The sequence below is a fragment of the Adiantum capillus-veneris genome, chromosome 21 (assembly GCF_014529385.1).
Source record: "Adiantum capillus-veneris isolate H3 chromosome 21, ASM1452938v2, whole genome shotgun sequence".
Classification (NCBI taxonomy): domain Eukaryota; kingdom Viridiplantae; phylum Streptophyta; class Polypodiopsida; order Polypodiales; family Pteridaceae; genus Adiantum; species Adiantum capillus-veneris.
The window spans coordinates 29,664,447-29,684,888 of NC_140951.1; the positions used below are offsets into that span (position 1 = coordinate 29,664,447).

The window sequence follows — 20,442 nt, forward strand, 5'->3', positions numbered from 1 at the left end:
GAATGGGCTATTGTGTAAGATATAGGTTGTAGGAATGCATAAGAGCTCGTTCCCACGTATCTTCTGTCCATGGCACTTTTTACTCTTTGGTGCTTGTGAAGTAGATTTTTCTTCTCTTTCGAGATCCCTTGGACTAGAGTATCCTCATCTCCCCAACAACTGACTGTGCCTTTATTGCATCTTCAGAAGGGGTCCTAAAAGCCATGCATCATATAGCCCTCCCCCTTAAGCTAGAGGTATTTGATGCCTCTAGCTGTAGGTTGTGCTACAATAGGGTTCTCTTGAATACTTACCCACCTGGTACCAATTGAATTTGCCATGTTACTGCTTTCTTGGCTGATGCACCCTGTTTAGTCCTTTCTGATGAATAATTGTATCCATCCATGACTAACAACTGGTCTCCTAGACCCTTGAAAGCCATACCCCATCCATTGTCAATATCCGCTTTCACTGGTAGCATTCTCTTTTTTTCTTTTTTTCTTCTCTTTTTTTCCTTTTTTTTTTTTTTTTGCCCAACCCTTCGTTGAGCATTCATGCTCAACCATAGTATTATTTAGGTAAAAGATGACTGTATAGAGAGAATTATATAACATAGAGCTATAGACTGCATAAGAAAAATGATAGTATAGTGGCTATATAGATAGGATAGAGATAGAGAAAAAAGCATCTGCTACTGCATCACCCTCCAGGGTCAAATGGAAAGCTCAAAGCTCCCCCACGCATGGTGTAGAATCCACCTGGATCAAAAGTAAAGCATTGCTCATTGCCATCAACCTGTAAAACATGTATATCCAAGCCTTCCTTTGCACTTGTAGGCCAATAGACAGGCCACCCTTCCAGCTCTTTATTGCACGGAGCTTCGTCACCCTGCATCCATAATCCTTCGTGTCCACTATAAGCATACTTGCCATCACTTGAGAAACCTGAATCATAAGCAGCTATCCTACCATCTGCTACAGAACTCTCCATGATATAGTCCACTTCAGAAAAACCTCGCCATTGACACAAAAATATATGTAAAGCAACCTCCAATAACACATGTATCCATAGCATCACATAACATAGCAAGACCCTGCCATTTGCCTCCACTTGCTGCATAGCCAAGCAAACCTGATCACTTTTCAAACCTGTATCCAAACCCTCTGTAAGCGTCTCCACAACCATCTCTTTATACTCAGAAACATGACCTACTAGAGATTCAACCTGTGCAAATACCTCATCACTAACAAGGTTGACGGCACCTTCCTTTAATTGGATATGGTGTTGGGTTACCGTCACTCCTTTAATGTGCTCGTAATCAGTTATAAAGAGGCCAGCATGCTTCTTTAGTACTTGCAAATAGGGTTCTCTCTCTTCTTCTAGTAGGTCCTTAGCTAGCATCTCTTCTAAGCCTGTGGCTTCTTCCTTGTTTAGAGAGTCTTGACCACCTTCTCCTTCTGGGTTTTGCAGTATTATACCCATGACTTCCAAAGAGCTAGCATCCTCCTCAGATGACTCATCCTCAGATGAAGAGCAGCTACTTGTGCTCCATTCATCCATAGAAGTCTCCATCTCTAGGTCTTGTTGTCTACCCTGCTTCATGTCATACATAATTTTTTGTTGCTTGCCACCTACCTTATGATTTGGTCGCAACTCAAGGGAACCTGTCTCCCAATCTTGCCTAGCTTTCATAGCCATAAGCCAAGGTCTTCCAAGGATTAGCGGATAGCCCTCCCCCTTAGTTGGGATCACATAAGCATCAATTGAGATTGCCACACCAAAAGCTGAAACCTTCACTCCATTAACCTTTCCCACACAAGCCACCCTTACATTATTTGCCATCTTAGCTTGTAAGCAAGTTTGCTCGTTTACTTCCAAACCCAACCTGTGCATTAATTTCTCTGTCATAACACAAATCTCGACTCCACCATCTACATACACATTGGAGACTCGCTGACTCTTAATATCTGCATCAATGACTGGCACGATATCCTTCATGCCTCTTGCACTAATAGACCCAACTGACTTTGCCTTAGCCCTCCTGGTGCTGACCATCTTAGACCAGGTTCTACGCATCTTTGGGGAAAGGTGGAGGAGTTGCTGCCATGAAATCTTTGGTCCTTGCTTACTCACATCTGCTACCAGGTCGTAAGGTATGGATCCTACACCAAGTGGAAAGTCTTCTACTCCTATGTGCCTCCTTGACCTACTCTCCCTTTTCTTGTCTCCTATCACTTGGGAGGAACCCTCATTCCCTTTATCCGGCTCCGAAGCTTCCATTTCATCAATTCTTTGTCTCCTAACTCTCTTTATTGGCATGGCAACAGCTTCCTCCATTTTTTCTTTCCCTTTATCCTTACCATTGTCAAGACTTATGACAGAGATAGCCCTGTCCTCCCCTCCCGATGGTAGTGGAGGGATCTCTGCTGGTGGTTGTGGTGGTGGAGGAGGGGGTCTCAATATTTGGATTGGTGGAGCCACGTGTGCATTTTGTCCATTTAGTGGCCTAGCTTGAGGAGGAGTGACTTGCTGGCGAGGAGGCCGTCTTTGATTACCATTTCCTTGATAGCGTCGTGGATGGGGGCAATAATACATGCCGTGACCTACCTCTCCACATTTGTAGCAAATGTACTCACGTGCTTGCCTTTGTCCTTCTTGTCTATTTCGTTCATTTCCTGGCTGGGGAGCCCTTACACCTTGAACCAGATTGATGGACACGCTCTCTAGTTGATTGGTGATTTGTTGAAGTAATTCTTGTTGAGAGGACTCTTGGTCTGTTGCTCCTGTCCCTGCTACTACCCTTGCCGTAGGTTGAGCTAGCGGTGGAGGCTCCATTCCCCCTTGTAGTTGAGCTTGGAATTTTAACTTCCTATCCTTCTCCCTTGCATAAGTCATAGCTTTATCAAAGGTATCTGAGAATTTACCTTTTACCTTTTCTCGAAGGATGGGGTAAAGCCCTGCTAGGAAACAGTCCTTCTTTAGGCATTCTCGCGCCCTTTCTCCTTCACCTAGTGATGCACACCATTTCTCCCACAGGTTGGAAAACTTTCCTTCATAGCTTCTATAGTCATTGGGTGATGTTTGGCGTAGCTCTAAGAGCTGTCTCCATATCTCCTCTGGAGGCTCATGCCGGCGAAATTCTTCGATGAAGGCCATCTTTAAGGACTCCCAATCTCTTCTTTCTTCAGGTGCCAAAGTTTGATACCATAATTTTGCACCTTCCCTCAAGACCAAAGGAAAGGCCCTTAACTTAGTAGCTTCGTCATCCCTTCCGGATACCAGAAAGGCCATTTCCAAATTATCCAAAAAGTCTGGAGCAACCTCCCCAGGCTTACCATAAAAATTAGGGAAGGCCATAAGTGAGAGAGTAAACAATTACACAAACAGCTCCAATTTATTTTAAAATAGAGTATGGTAATTACAATTTGGAGCTTTAGCACAACTTAGCTCAAAATAGGATGATGATCGACACTGATCAAAGGAATGGTAATAGTCTAGTAAGGGTAGAATGACAGGATGAGGAGAGCGCAAGATTTCCCCAAGTCTCTCGGCTCCAAACAACAGGGCTATTCTTTGCTGATAAAAGATTTTTCTATCAATACAAATATTCACACGGATATGACGCACAAAATGGAAAGGAAACATGCGGGGATCATCATTCTCATTATTGGCATCCATACTTACACACAAGAGCCTAGCTTAGTTGCACCACCTTGGGACCAATGAGCCTGATCAGCCACAGAAGGTCAGCACCTCGGATCACTTCGACTCTTCCTGATGCATCTGTGAAGACGTAAGGCGTGATGGAAACACTTTGTACAATGCTGAGCCTTTTAGCAAGCAACAATTGGATGCTATTACCATAATCAGCATGACGAATGAAAGTGACACCATTAATGTGCAGCACATCATCAACTAAGATAGTTTCCTTAGATTGAGATAGCTTCTTGAAAATTAGCAGCAAAGGTAGGGCAGGGAGGCTTTTCACCCGGTCTCCAAAGCACTTTGGACAATATCCAAAGTGATCTTCACGCGGACAGGAGGTTGGCTTGGGATTGGTGGTGTCTGGATTCACAAAGTGCACTGGGAGCACTCGCAGACGGGCGGCAATCTCGTAGGCAAGCCTTCGCCTCTTTGCTTCAGGAGGATTTAGGGGTGAGAGTCGTGGTTGCAAGTTGGAGGTTGAAGTTGGTTACTCACTAGCCTTTTTCTTGCCTGGAGTGGTCATGTAATCCCTTATTAATGAGATTAAGCCAAATGCTACCTTACGCTTGAGCACGTGCTGCGGCCTTGGGCCACTTAGGTGTAGAGGTGATCTTCCTCCTCTTAGTCGGCTCCTCAGGAAAGAGAGGTCTGGTGATGCTTTCTCTTCCCTTAATGTGTGTCACAGTACCTTCGTGTATGTTGATGTAGAATATTTCAAGCTCGTGTGCGTTGGAGGTTTCTGGAGCACTCATAGGTTGAGAGGAGAGGTATATCAAGCTCTTCTTCTCACTCTCCTTCGTTGGCGATGATCACGAACAAGGCATGTAGAAGAACTTACTTCTTGAATTTCAATGACACTGCAACCTGGTAACAAGACCTCGATGAAATCTTTTAAGGCCTCTAAAGCCTCCTCCTCTTCTGTTCTCCAATTTGCAAACTCCTCACGCCATTCGTCCATGTTGTAGATTGCACATCTTCATTGCTTGTGGACTGAAGGTCTGTGTAGCCCTCCTCCGTGGGGGCACCCAAATGATAGTGGGAAAAAGAGCAGTGCAATCGGCTGGCCTCTGTCCTCGTGCACACTCCACAAACCACGCCTCATGCAAACAAGCAAAGAACAAAACAAAGGGGGCACCACCCTAAATTAAGAGGTTTAGGGACCTCACACATAGTGCACATAGGCGAGTGAGACTTATGGCATTATGATGGCATCAAAACATATGGAAAAACACATAGAAACGAAGCTTAGGGACCTTATGTAGCATATATATACACAAGACATCAGCTTAACAATACAACGGCATCTGATCATACATAACAAGGATATAGAGAAGCAAGCCAAGGATGGCATAATCCCTTGTCAAAAACAATCAACCCAGCAAGTAGGTATGATCCTACTAGCAACACATCAATACCTTAGAGAATGATGGCGAGATGGTGGCCATGGAGCATGAGACAGCCTCCTTATTTAGGTTTTAGGGCTAGTAATGTAGCATACTAGAGGGAGAGAGAGAGAGGGAGAGAGAGAGTAGAGCTCCATCCATAGCTCCTCGTTGTGAGCAATGTCGTCATAGCTTCGTTGCTTGGTGAAGTGAGTGAAGTGTTGGTTTTGAGTGAGAGAAGGCCTCCTTATATAGGCTTCTGAGAGGGTTTAGGATTAGGGATAAACATGCTTAAATCCGCTGATTGGGGTTACTTTTTGCTTAGGGTGGTCAACAAATTGAGGTCACCTGATATGTCACCATCAAGATATTCTCTAGAGTGATGTGAGAGGGGAGGGTAAATGCTGATTTTTCTGATTGTGACACATGGGGATAAGGCCTTGACCAGCATTTAAGAGCACGTGAGGTGGATGTTGAAACTAGAGGTTCTGCACATGTCAGAGGGGAGACTTGCGGGGGGGGGGGGGGGGTGGTAGCTGGGTCCTCCTGAATATCAAATTCTCAAAAAATCCTCAACCATGGCGTCTTTTGACATGTGTTCTTTGAAAAAATCAGCATGTCTCTTTTCAACTCAAAAGTCTTTATCCCTGTTGACTCACCTTTACCATAAGAATTTCTCCTTTTCTCCTCCTGTAACTGCATTGTTGATGCCCAATCACTGCTTCTAGTAAAAGTGAACTGTTACCTACCAAATACTTATGGTGCAGGAAAAAATATTTACCATGGGTAAAAAAAATTACTGTAGGTAAAAAGTGTTTTGTGTTTACCATGTAGGTGAAAAATATTTACTGTAGGTAAAAAATATTTACTGTGGTAAAAAATATTTACTGTAGGTAAAAAAGTGAAAACGGAGTATGCTGTGCTGTGAGTCCACACGAACATCCTCGTGTAAATTTCACTAGAAATTCACACTTAGAATGGGCTATTGTGTAAGATATAGGTTGTAGGCATGCATAAGAGCTCGTTCCCACGTATCTTCTGTCCATGGCACTTTTTACTCTTTGGTGCTTGTGAAGTAGATTTTTCTTCTCTTTCGAGATCCCTTGGACTAGAGTATCCTCATCTCCCCAACAACTGACTGTGCCTTTATTGCATCTTCAGAAGGGGTCCTAAAAACCATGCATCAGTATGCATCCATTCTTGAATAGCAACTGAGTAAATGGGCAGAAAATGAGGGCATACGAGCAGCAGGACAGGCTGGATTCAGGAGGGGTTTCTCCACTTTGGACCATATTCTTACACTCAAAGACATTATTGAGGAGGGTCGAGCACATGGGAGACGGATGTATTGCTGCTTTGTGGACTTTCGCAAAGCATTTGACACAGTGCCGAGAGCTAGATTGATGCACAGGCTACTGAAGTTGGGAGTATCCACAGAGATCATATGGGGGATCATGGCTTTATACGGCTCAGTGACTAGCTAGGTACGCACTCTTGAGGGGATTTCTGACATTGTTCATTCCACTATTGGAGTGAAACAGGGGTGTCCTTTGTCCCCTACACTTTTTGGTATGTATGTAGATGAGGTCTCTGACTACATTGACAGAGAGGGTGACAGAGGCACTCAGCTAGCAGGGACATAGATCCCTTTATTATTATATGCTGATGATACTGTGTTGATATTAGAGTCGCCAGAGGGCATGCATAGACATTTGGACGCATTGCACAACTTTGCAGGGGATAGTGGACTGTCTGTGAACCTTGGTAAAACCAAGGTTATGGTGTTTAACACCACACCACAGTGGGTCAAGAGATCGGCACCTACACTCGTATATGGTCTGGACACTGTGGAGTACACAGATGAATATACATACCTGGGGGTGGTATTCATGGGCCCGAGGTTTACTCTGAGGAAAGCAACAGAGACTAGATTGTCCAGAGCCTATGCGGCATTGGGAGGGCTAGAGAGGATGTGTTCGCAGTGAGAGGCGGAAGTGAAAAAATAGACCCGGTGGCCTCTACACCAAGACTATGCACAATGGCCTCATCATGGGGAAAATGCAATAGGGGCACCACCTAGCAAGATATGCGGCTAGGACGCATACATATACACAATGAAACATGCCATGGAAAACAATTTCAAGATCCACACCCAAATGTGGAATGGGGTGGTCAGAGAATAAGGTGAGAGGAGTGGTGAGTGAGTGAGAATGGCCTCGCTACTCGTGCATGTAGTAAAAAAGATAACGAGGTCAGGGATACATGCAAGTATGCTCACTTCTCATACAAAAGGTGGCGAATCCGCACACCTCAAGATGGAAGTAGCAAGATGATAGGAATATGAGAGGGAGAGAGAGTGTGTGTGTATGGTGGCGAATCCGCACATCTTAACATAAGCAGAAAAAAAAATGGCAAGGAACAAGCATATACCATACTTACAATGAGATGTATCCAAAGCGACACAAAGTATGGCACCAAGATGGAGTGTGTTGATTACTTGCAAAAGATGAATACAATAGGTAGCGTATGGCAGGAAAATGAGAAGGGAACAAGATCGTAGGAGGCATAATGGAGAGATGGGAGTTGATGGCGAGGAATATCATGAGTGTGTCCACCCTTCTTCTTCTTGAAATTGTGCCTTCAACCCTTAATTACAAGTGGTGTGGAGGTGTGGTGCTCATCTTTTGTGCATGGTGATGGTGATGATGATGGTGTTGTGATTATGTGATTAGGGTTCATGCTACAAGCATGTAGCACAAGAGTGTGTATGGACAGGTATGTGTGTGTGTGTGTGTGTGTGTGTGTGTGTGTCCCCAATTGAGCTCTCATGGCCTCCTTATATAGGGAAGGAGGGAAGGCTTTAGCAATATTTCTAATTGAGATGAGTGTCCCACTCTGGTGACTAGGAAAATGGGGTGCATGTGACTGTGGCTCCCATCTTATCTCCTCATTATTTAAAATACCAGAGTCAATAGAGAGAGAAGAAGAGAGAATGTGGGTAGGATGTAGAGGATAGGAGATATTTACAATAGTCTAGATTTGGCTAGACATAAGCTTATTAGGGAGAGAAGAGAGAGGTAAGAAAATTATAAAAGAGGTTGTCGAAGGTGGATAATTGTTGATGAGGATGGATCCTCCAAAAATGGTGATAGAATCACTCTAGACTTTCCAAGACCTCATTAAAAGAGCCTTGTCTCTTATAATCATGCTTGAAGACTTGTAGAACCATAGCCATTCTAGAGGGAAGAAAACTAGGGATGGCATGTGTCACCATTACATGAGAAAACTGGGGTCCACTACAAAAATCATAGCTCCGCGTTCATAACTTTAAAAATTCTGAAAAAAATTGAGCTAAAAGTTGAGATCACGAGCTACATCTTTCAAGTTGAACGCTCTTTGAGATTCGGGGTTCTTCTTTACTTAAAAAATTCAATCAAATAATGTATTATTTATGGCTGCAAAAGTCTTTTGGTGGTCCCCTTTGAGTGGACTTCTCTCTTGCCTTCAAGTGTAAGCTCCTTCATGTGTATGAAAACATGACCTAGAGTTTTGAAAAGAGTGGCAATCATCTAGATGGAGGTATTATTGAAATTTGAAAGTGGGGTTGAAGTTTGAAAATGAAAACTAGTGAATAAAATATTTGGTAGAGTGGAATAATATATATACGTGAAAAATATATTAAAAAATACTAAATATATATAATTTAATTTAGAATATATATATTTAATGCTTAAGATCAAAAGAGAGATCAACAAAGAAAGCTTACCTATTTATGTTACATCGTGATTGATTAGCATAAGTCTTATTTATTTAATAAAGGCTAAAACGTTTGTGAAAAAGGGAAGAAAAATCAAAAGTAACTTATATAATAGGAAATATTTTTGGTAAAAGAGAAAAAATATATGGGGGGGTTCCCATGCATGGAAAAGCTTGCCTCATTACCCCTCCCCCTAAGGCTAGAGGTATTCATGCCTCTAACTCTTCTTCTGGAGCATGTTGAAATAGAGTAGGAGTTCTCCTTGGTGGCTGGTAGATCCTTGTAGGGAATAATGGATCCCTTGGAAGAATGAGGCTCCCCAAAGTTCTTTCCGGTGTCCACCTAGGTCCCACACTAAGCGTAAATCCATTGTATGCAATAATGCCTTCTTCAGAAGATCACACTTATAATGATTCTTGAGTCCAGAAGCTGCACAAGAATTAACTCTTGCATAAGTGATAGAAGGTATGGAAAGAACTTGATCATGCATGGCTTCATCGTCCAGACACATAGCCTAAAGGAAGTAAGAAGCCATAATCCTCATATCTTGCGTGTTGTCCTTCTTCATGCCAAATTGATAGACACATGTTGCCCACATGGATAGATTGCATGGTTGATGCCTGTTGCACAAGGGAGCCCACCATGTACAAAAGATAAACTGCAAACCACATTTTGAAAACTGACTCCATGTTACCACTGGTATGCAAAACCATTCTTCCTTGATTGGTGTGTCCTAGATCGACAACACCTCCCTCCTTGCTTCTCCTTCAAAAGGTGTGTGTTCCGGCAGCACCTTCCCAGAGTGTGTGTAGGTGTGTGTGTGTGAGCATGCCTTTGAATAGGCTCCTGCAGGCTGAAAATCGACCAGCCTTGCTATTTGCATCTGGGGGAGCACTGAGTCTCTGCATTGGCAAGTCCAGTTCCCCTACCCACCAAGTGTCCAGTTGGCTTGGTTAACTGGCTCTAACACTTAGTTACTGGCTTGGAAACTCTCCCAAGACTCCCACAAGGAGAGAAGGCGCCCCCTAGCTACTAAAGCTGAGCTGGAGTGGACTGGAACCTGTTCCCACACAGCCTCGGGCCCCCGATGCCTCCCCGGACAATTTTATGAAAAATTGGTTTTAGGCTAAAACGGGCCATACAAGTCGGATTTTGATGCCGTAAATTGCTATACTGAGCTCTAACTAAGGCGTATTGGACCGAGTACCTGCCATATTTAGCAACCTCTCGGGTTCCGAAAATGCATTTTTTTCAAATTTGGAGTACGGGTGCAGTTTTTCGAGACGGTCAAAACTAGACAGGTCGGGCGACCAAAAACTTACTATATTTGGAAAATTCTCACAAAAATTATTTTAATTCACATTTAGAAGCTTTATAACATTCTAAAAATCATGGCACTGACAGAATTCAGAAAACTGCTAAAAATGGTAACTTTTTTCCATTATGATCATTTCATGGTACAAGGGTGCTCTTTTTGGTTGGGGTCATAGACCTTACACTACCGGAGCATTGTGAACAAGTACGTATGTAAATAGTTAACATCCCATTTTAGAATGTATGTGCTTGGAAGCTCTCATGTAAGTTATGTGGCTCTGGAAGGTGATATTTCCTACTACAAAGTCTACATCAAACTAGTGGTATGTCATAGAGGTAGCCCCTCGTAGTGCACGGACGTATGAAGGCTACCATGTGCCAATCGCAGCGGCATCAATGGAGGAGATCGGAGAAGATGCAAGGTCAGAAGTCGTGGAGGTGGTGCCAGACGAACATCAAGCTGCTACTCTCTATGGGGTGCATGCAGAGGATCTACAAAATGAAACAGAGGACGTCTGTTTAAAAGGAGAGCTCTATATAGATATAGGAAGTTATGCTAAGCTATGCGAGGAGGAGAGAGAGATCTCTTAAAGCCATAAATATTGTATCTAAACAATTTTGCTCCGTTTTGTAAAAACTCTGGCTCTCTCTCTCTCTCTCTCTCTCTCTCTCTCTCTCTCTCTCTCTTTCGATTGAAAATTCTGAGTTATGCACTTGCCTCTTCCATCACTCAAGTTGAATAGAAGAAGAACGCTTTCTGTTGCTGCTAGCCTTTGAACATTCCAAAGCTACACGCACCTTCAAGTTCTTGTACGATTCTCCGTTTTGAACAATTTTGCTCCGTTTTGTAAAAACTTTGGCTCTCTAAGAACCTTCCATGTTGTATAATGCTCTTTTGATTTTGCGCTCACATCTTCGGCAATCCATGGCCACATGCAACTCCACCACTTGGTTTTTTGACTGCAAGATTTAATTGTGTGCGCTCTCTCTCTCTCTCTCTCTCTCTCTCCATTGAAAATTCTGAGTTATGCACTTGCCTCTGCCATCACTCAAGTTGAATAGAAGAAGAACGCTTTCTGTTGCTGCTAGCCTTTGAACATTCCAAAGCTACAAGCACCTTCAAGTTCTTGTACGATTATCCGTTTTGAACAATTTTGCTCCGTTTTGTAAAAACTCTGACTCTCTAAGTATTTGCGCCATTGCGTCATTGTATTTATATTCGTCATTGCATCATTGTATTTAATGGTCTTTGCGTCCACTCCGAGTATGTATGCTCTAGGTATGTTCTCACAAGCAGAGACGACGAGCACCTCCTCCTCTCTCTCTCTATCTACTTGTCCATGTTTTCTACTCCATTCATTCAATATTAAGTTTAAATGTTCGTGTGTTTAATGCAGGTATGGATGATGAGGAGTTTCTTTCTTCTTTGTCACCCCAGAAGAGACAGTGGTACGTGGAGCATCATCGCTCTGGCGCACCATCACGCATTCCTACTCCATCCGCATCTCCCTCTGTTTCGGAGCATTCAGCGCGCTCCAAAGCTTCGGTGTCGACAAGAAGATCTTCACACTCGTCTAGGCGCCGGGGCTCTAGTGGTGGCGGTGGCGGTTGTTGTAGTGATGCTGCCACCGATGCTTGGACACCGCCTCGTGTTCGACGAGGCTCTTTACCCTTGCCTTCTTTGCCCGTCCCGACACTAGCCACGACATCGCCATCGACACCAGGTTTTGCGCGGCTGACTGCCGTTCCCTGCAGCTACACACCACTAGCTACTTCTTCAGGAGTCACTCCAGTGGACACTCCTCGCTTCGGGGCTCAGAATCCAGTGGAGACACCTGACGTCAGTACCCCCGTTGACACGCCGTTAGAGACCCCTGTCGGGACACCCAGGTTCATGCCTCAACGGCGAGAGGGCTTGCCTTACTCCGTCGACTTCAGTGGCGGCATCATCTTGGATGATGAAGGCAAGAAGGTGATTTTGCGCATGCGCGGTCTTTGCTCTCAGGTGTTTAGACACTACATACTAAACACCTGGAGTAAAGTACAGAATGATTTAAAAGACAGAGTCATTAGCATGCTTCATGACGAGTTTCCCACTCCAACATGGGAAGACCGCTTCAATGAAGACGTGATGAAGGTTCGAATGCGCAAATACTGTAAGCACAAGCATTCAGAAGTGAAAAAAGCAATCAAGCATGGGTGGAACATACCAGATTGGCTGGCCAAAGAAGATTGGAAGAATGCGAAGAAAGCAGCGCATGAGAATCCCGACAAGTGGAAGCAACAAAAGGAGGCAACCAGAGAGCGCGAGTAGAGGCAGGGAGCTCGCACCACTTGGGGAGCGGTGGGGGTGGGCATCATTTGAGGCCAATTTTGTACGTGTTTTCACATTGCTCTCTATGTTTGATAGTTTAGGGTTTATGGGTTTTTAAATTCTAACATAATGGATTCTTTGTATGTTTTGACAGTGGTCATTTACAGGACGTGATCCCACACCGTACGAGCATGAGTACGCAGGCAGGAAGGGCTTAAACGCCCTTATAGACATCCTGAGTTCTCGTGGCGGCATGGTTAGTATTAGGGTTTATTGTTTTCTATATGTTATATTGTTTTATACTCGTCGCTATATGTTTATACTTACAAAAAGCTATCTTATTGTTTTTTTTGTAGAATCCGACAGATATGCCGCTTGGACGCGATGAGACGTCTGATTAGACGACGTCAGTTTAGCCATAGCTAGATAGCATTAGTTTCTTCTTGTCCACATACTACCTATTCTAGTGTCCAATGGTTTGTAAATAATGACAATGGTTTGTAACTATTACATTTGCAAAGTTTAACAATCAAGTGATTTTGCCTATGTGTACAATTGTCATTGATTTACTTTCATCAATTCACGCTTGTCAGTTTTGGCTCTACATCGTCGCTATAGGCGTCGCTATATAGCGACGCATATAGAGACTGGCATAATGATGCTTATAGCGATATCCCTGTATCGAAGCTGATAGCGATGCTCTTAGCGACGCCGGGGGTTATAAAAACCCAGTGTATTTCCGTCGCTAAAAGCGTCACAAGAGCACACAGCCCATTGTAGTGTTTTGGGTGTTGGCATGAAAATTGTGGAGAGAAAATTGCTTCCGAACAAATAGTTGGTTGTTCCAAGTGGAGGGAAACACCCTCAGAAAGGTGATCTTCAAGAGCTTGCTCATGAGGTCCGCAAGCCTTTGGTCCACACAATCATCATAGGAGTCAAACTCCTTTTGAAGATTCTCAATAAGGAGGGTTTGGGCTTGAATGTAAACATCGGTGCAATCTAATTGATATTGAATGTTAAGGGCTACAAGCTTGGATTGGAGAAAGGCTTGTGTATCAGTGTCATCCAACACAAGCCAGGGTGGTTTCATATATAGACTTAATGGAGCTTTTTGATTAGCCCAAAGACTTTGGAGGCGCAAAAGGAGGGATTTGGCTTTGCTAAGATTCAAATTAAGAGTTTTAAACTCTTCTAAAGAGTGACCAATAATGTTTTCAAACTCAAGTGGTTTCTCTATGGTAGACATAATAGAGGGAAAGGAAGGAGGGGTAGAAAGGCTTAAGGACAAAAGATCGTACAGGATGGTTGAGGGACAAGCGTAGAGAGTGCTAAAGGAAGATGAAGAGAAGGATCCAAAGGGGGAAGGGAAGGTGAGGGGTGGTTGCAACAAGATTCCTCCTTGAGTAGGAAGCGCCGATGGGCCTTGGTTTTTGAAAGATTTGGCAAGGTTTGTAGGGAATTTAAGGTCTTCCAAGGGAAGATTCACAGTGAGACCTTGTAGATCTTCCGAGATGAAGATGACCTTCCTAGACTCCGACATTGACAAGGTGGGAGAGTGGGAACGGGATACATCTTTGTTAGAAGCAAACGCTTAGCAACTGTGATAGTAAAACCCGGTAAGGTGTAGGTAGAGGCAGAGGGGCTGAAAATCATTGATGCAAAGGAAAAACCATGACGACGGCTACTGGAGGTAGCAGTAGGCACAAATGGTGAGCTGGAAAGAGTGGCAAGCCGACAAAGGAGGTCATTGGGCAACCCAAAAGCTAAGGAAGACGGTCTAGCTCCGAGCAGCGGTTTGATACTCAATGCACCTTTGGTATGTGCATCCTGAGCTTCCAATTCTTGTGTAAACTGCATGACATCTTTATTTAAGCCTTTCTGGTTATTCACCTGGGTGCTTTTAATACATTCACTCTCACTATCAAAGTTTGATAGGCCTCGAGCTTTCTCATTGGGGCTCTCTGGAAGGACCTCAGTGCCTTATTGATTTGAGTTGGGGGCCATAGTAGGAGCCTTCTCTGTCTCCATAGGCTCTGTGGTGTCAGATTCCAAATTGGCATGGCCTGTGAAAGGGGTAAATTGGGTTCAGGATTAGCTCTAAGGTTAGGATTATTTCTAGGAGAGGGAGACCTATTGGGCACCATAGAGCTAGTGTATTGAAAACCTTGAGAGGTTTCAAATTGTTGGGTAGCTGCATCTTGCACGCTCCATACACTTTGTTGAAAGACAGAAGGTAGAGAACCCATACCTTGTTCCACATGAAGTTGAGGTCTGAAGAGGGGGTTGAGAAATCGCTCAGAGCCGCAGATAGCTTCCACGTAGGATAATGGGGGGAAGGAAACTTGATTGAAGCTAGGCATCTACGGGTGCATCTGCATATTGTACTGCATGTTGACTTGAGCCATGCGTCGAACGACTTCATCATTGATTGTTCGAAGCTGAGAAAGTCCAGGGCTATGAACAAGTTGTGTATGGGACAGGCCGCGCCTACAAGGGGGAAAGCTAGAGGGGCAAATGGAACACTTTGGGAGGGCATTTGATTTTGGGTGCCCGGAGAAGAAGTATCGTGGTTTTCCTTTCTAGGCGAAGCGGCCAAGGCAAAAAGCGCGTTTAGATGAGCTTCGTGGAGGCCCATTAGCCCCCCCCGGTCCCCCCCTCAAGGGGAAGAGTTGGCATGGTGGTGGTTAGAAGAGGGTACATGGACGTAAGGCGTGATGGAAAAGGAGGATGTCGCAGAAATCATGGCTAGCTATCATCTCAGAGTAGCTCAGAGCCTAGCCTCGCCCCATGAGTTTCATCACAACGAGAATCGGTCGAATGGGATAAGGCCCTAAGGGGCCGAGCTAATTTTTGGCATCACATTGGGGAGAGAGAGAGAGAGAGAGAGAGAGAGAGAGAGAGAGAGAGAGAGAGAGAGAGAGAGAGAGAGAGAGAGAGAGAGAGAGAGAGAGAGAGAGAGAGAGAGAGAGAGAGAAACAACATATTAATTAGGCCTTAGCTGTAAAGTCCAAATCTACCTTTCCATTTTCATTTTCCTTTGAACCTCTGTCAGGTATATAAATGTATGCATTCAGGCTATGGTCACGCGAGGCTTTGTTATCCATAAGCTTGGCGGACTTCTGACTGCAACGCAGAATGGAGACCGGGAGCAACAGGTAGAGAGAGGGAGAGCCAGCAAAGGCAAGAGAGAGAAACTCAGAGCGAGGCTGTGGTGACCGGGCAACGTTTTGCATAGTTATCCTACGAAGCCAATGTACGCATGTAAAAAGCTGTTGGACGCATGTAAAAAGCTGCCTCAGGTTTGACAGCTTATGGAAAACTAAGCTACGCGCGACCATAGCCTTATACATACGCACATACACTCGGGACTGAAGAGTGTTGACCAACAGTATATTGGGCCCGCCGAAAACTTTGAAAAAGGAGGCCGCCAGATTCTACCCCCAAGACGCTACCGTGGACACATAATAACAAGATATAAGGGGTATGAGCCTCCCGAAGACCGGCCACGGGAGGGGACCCCCCACCTAGACACTGTAGCCTCACTCCACGCACTCGCGCACCGTGGGGACTCCACGCAAGGTTCCCCGGGGCACGCTATGACCCGTCGGCGGTGCGGCGGAGCCTGAGGCTACGTGGGGCTAGGGACCCGAAACGCAAGACCCGCGAAGACCCGCGAAACACAAACGTCCGTCGACCCATGGAACGCAACCACGCCCGAGCCGGTCCCGTCCGAGCCGGGCCCCCGAGAAGGCAACTTGACCCGAGCCGGTCCCGTCCGAGCCGGGCCCTCCTGAGCCGGTGCCGTCTGCGCCAGGACCCCTTGAAGCAACACCTTGTCCCCTCGGCCGTGCACGGGTATAAATCCCCGCCGGGCCCCCTCCCCGACGCGCCCAGAAATTGGGGCGTCACACTTGGTATCAGAGCAAAGGAAAACGGTCCCTCCCCGACGCGCCCAGAAACTGGGGCGTCACACTTGGTATCAGATCAAAGGAAAACGGTCCCTCCCCGACGTGCCCACATTCTGGGGCGTCACACTTGGTACCAGAGCTCCAGAACGAGCTCCTGGAAACGAGCCGAAGACCGACGTGCCTGACGCGCACGATCCTCACGACGACTCCAACCGCAATGGCCCGGGTCGTCAAAATCTTGGTGAAGAGAGCTCCAGAAAGCAACCACACGCCCTCCGCCCCGTGACGCGTTCCCTGAACACCGGGCCGTCACCCGTGACCCGCGCCGGCCTTGATCCGAGCCGGGCACCTCCATGAGAAAAAGGAAAGATGCGAGCCAGACAGGGCTCTTCGTGATGCGTCCAAACAACGGGCCGTCACCCGTGACCCGCGCCGGCCCCGATCCGAGCCGGGCACCTCCAAACACAAAAAGCAAAGATGTGAGCCAGACAGGGCTCTCCACATGAAGAAAAGGCAGATGCGAGCCAGACAGGGCTCTTTATGACAAAAACAGAGAATCTCCAAAAACGCGACGAACCAAGCCAACGGTGTTCGTCGCGCCCCGGCCACGTTTTGTGGCCCATGCTGAGCTAAAGATCCAAACGACGTCCAAACAGGGACCAACTCGCAAGTGCTGCATTGCGACGGAACGCTATTTCAGATTCGGCTTTCAAGAAGCCTCCGTGCGGGCCAACGCAGCAGGTGGCTCCGCGCACACTGGGTTACCTATTCGGGGAACGCTCAAGTACGGGGAATTCTACTTGGGTGTTCAAAGCATATCTTTTCAGCCTTCTGCCAAAACCCCAAAAATACTCACTCACTCACTTTCAAAAGTACAAAAACAAAGCATGCCGACTTACTTGCATTTGGGAACAGTTTTTGATCACTTGCACTTATATGCACCCCTTTGTCCCCACGGCCTCATGCATAGCCGAGCACTCTTTTCCCACGTTCGACGCGGTCGTCGAACTCTCTTCAAACGGGGGTGTATATAAGGGGTATGAGCCTCCCGAAGACCGGCCACGGGAGGGGACCCCCCACCTAGACACTGTAGCCTCACTCCACGCACTCGCGCACCGTGGGGACTGCACGCAAGGTTCCCCGGGGCACGCTATGACCCGTCGGCGGTGCGGCGGAGCCTGAGGCTACGTGGGGCTAGGGACCCGAAACGCAAGACCCGCGAAGACCCGCGAAACGCAAACGGCCGTCGACCCATGGAACGCAACCACGCCCGAGCCGGTCCCGTCCGAGCCGGGCCCCCGAGAAGGCAACTTGACCCGAGCCGGTCCCGTCCGAGCCGGGCCCTCCTGAGCCGGTGCCGTCCGCGCCAGGACCCCTTGAAGCAACACCTTGTCCCTCGGCCGCGCGCGGGTATAAATCCCCGCCGGGCCCTTGAAGGTAGAAGTCCCCTCGGCCGCGCGCGGGTATAAATCCCCGCCGGGCCCCTTGAAGACAGAAGTCCCCTCCGCCGCGTGCGGGTATAAATCCCCGCCGGGCCCCCTCCCCGACGCGCCCAGAAACTGGGGCGTCACACTTGGTATCAGAGCAAAGGAAAACGGTCCCTCCCCGACGCGCCCACATTCTGGGGCGTCACACTTGGTATCAGAGCAAAGGAAAACGGTCCCTCCCCGACGCGCCCACATTCTGGGGCGTCACACAAGACCTCCTCGAGTCCTCGGCAAACCCTCCTCCGCAACCGGCCCTCTCTCGCCCGCTGCCTGCTGTGAATTTCCAAAAAGCCTACTAGCTGCCTGAGGATGGATGCTTCCCAACCACGTCCTCACGTTATCCCTGTCAGCCCAGCTTACGTAATTAACCCTTGCAGCCAAGATGCCGGCAACAACATGCAGATGCTCATTTCACTTATAATGCCGAAGAGGCTCACAGCAGCTGCTCTCATCATCAACCTCGCCTCTATACGCTGCAATCGAGGAGAGAGAAGATGAGAAAGGATGCTTCTGCACCTGCAGATGGTCATGTTGCCATATCAATCAACCCAGCAGGCATTGCCAATCATGATATTACTTTCATTATTCTTCACCCTAGTGCTGCAACTTCCCTCCAATGTTGTAGTACTGATGCTGCTCAAGAGAACCTGCTCAAGGCAGGTGTCTCCGATCACCCACCACCACCTCATCTACACTGCCCATTTGTGCACACACGATGTCTTCCGGATCAAACCCCGCCTCTCCCAATCGTAAAACCCTGCAAGGACTTGTTTCAATTTCCCGTTGCATGCTTTGCAGCTTCAATCGGCGTTATGTTTCAAAAATCAGTCCCCCAGCATACCTTCAATTGTTTGTGGGTCGCATCCATTGCATCCCTCCTTCACATAGACTATCTCTATCTCTAGGACATAATCATCTACCATACGTGGACAGCAGATCGAGAGTGGCTATGCTCTGCACCCTCTTTCCAATCATGCTTTCCACATTAACCATTCTCCTTGCACTATTCTTCCTTTCATAAGGGTACGTACTGCTCAAGCACGCTGCACCCATTTGGTACGGTTTTCATCAGAGTTTGGCTATATTCTATTGTCTCGTGGGTGACTACCATTAGTCTTTACCTTGCACTTTCTTTTAAGGGTGATTCTGGGTTTATCTTGAATTCATATATATTTTCTTTTAAAGGTGATTCTGGGCTTATCTTTTAACTGCACCTCAATGGACTTCTCGTCCACGACGTTCATATACATCCATCAGGTACCCCTATGTACCGCTGAATCGCCCAACAAAAGCTCTGCACGGCCACTTATAAACCCCAAGCACTTGTTCCAGGCTGCCCTTGTTCCGGGGATTTGCACACGGGGGGATAGTGTCTGTATTCTTTGGATCACTCGATTTTGAGCTTATTTAGTGAAGAGCTAATTAAGTTCAGGTAATTAAAGCATGCCCTCCATACCATATGTAACATGTTGTGTCGTTAAAAGTGTTTTCGATTATGAGCGTGGTTTTGGAATCAAACAAAAAGACCTCACACACAAGATGCACATTAAGTGTTACGCCCATCCGCCAGTTGCTTTCCTGCAAAGACCAAACATTGCTGGCTAGGGGGATACTTTAGTCTTCCCATTATAAATTTTGTAAGAGGTCTCAACCTCCAAGGTCATGGTCTGAGACATTTGTGATCAAGGGGTATACCCTCCTTCTCATGGATCTTGGTGTTTTTAACGCTTACCATTTGTATCAGAGCTTTCTGATCCCAAAGTTATGGTCTTACCAGTAAGAGTTTTCACAAAGTTCTGCATGCCAACACGCAGACACAGAAACTAGCAAGAATGCGGCCATCTTCCGGAGAGGCAAAGATAAGGCTACCAACGTGATGGTTTTGAGTTTACTATTGAAGAATGTATTTGAAGCACTAGCCTCAGGAATAAGTAACACCTATATTTAATGCGGGGCCAAGTAATGGATCGACGACCCGGAAGTTCATGCACGGAGATCGAAAAGATCGTAACTGTAGATGTCTGCTTAAAAACTAAACCTAGACACGGCCAAGTAATGGATCGACGACCCGGAAGTTCATGCACGGAGATCGAAAAGATCGTGACTGTAGATGTCTGCTTAAAAACTAAACCTAGACACGCACTAAACTTGGACAAGTGCTAAACTTGGACAATGTGGCCAATGCACTCCGAACTCACAATATTATAGCGTCAAAACGGTTTGGGATACACTATGTGTTGAATCGGAGGGAGAGAGCGCATGTAGACGAGAGTAGAGAGAGACGACACCAACATGTACAAGCCCCAAAGTGTGTCCAATGACTACACGAGATGAGTTTATATAGAGGGGCCGTCTCTAAGGAAAATGTGGAGTGATTATTTCTAACCTTCAGATTTCGATATGTTTCTTGAGTTGATGTTGTTTACAGAATTTAAATCACATCAAGCAGTATGTACGAGGGCTCAAGGATATTGAAGTGTCTCTACCAAAGAATTTGCAGTAGCTCAATCGTCTATGTATTGGATTATAAGAAGACCCTTGAAAGGGCACATTGTAAACCAGGAGTGATGTAGCTCCTTTGAACATTGTAAATGTA

The 20,442-nt window shown here is 46.2% G+C and overlaps 1 pseudogene; it reads left to right on the plus strand.

The window, feature by feature from the left end:
* The first annotated feature begins 18,340 nt into the window (after window positions 1–18,340).
* Window positions 18,341–18,867, plus strand: LOC147430711 (uncharacterized; annotated as a pseudogene).
* Window positions 18,868–20,442: the final 1,575 nt, after the last annotated feature.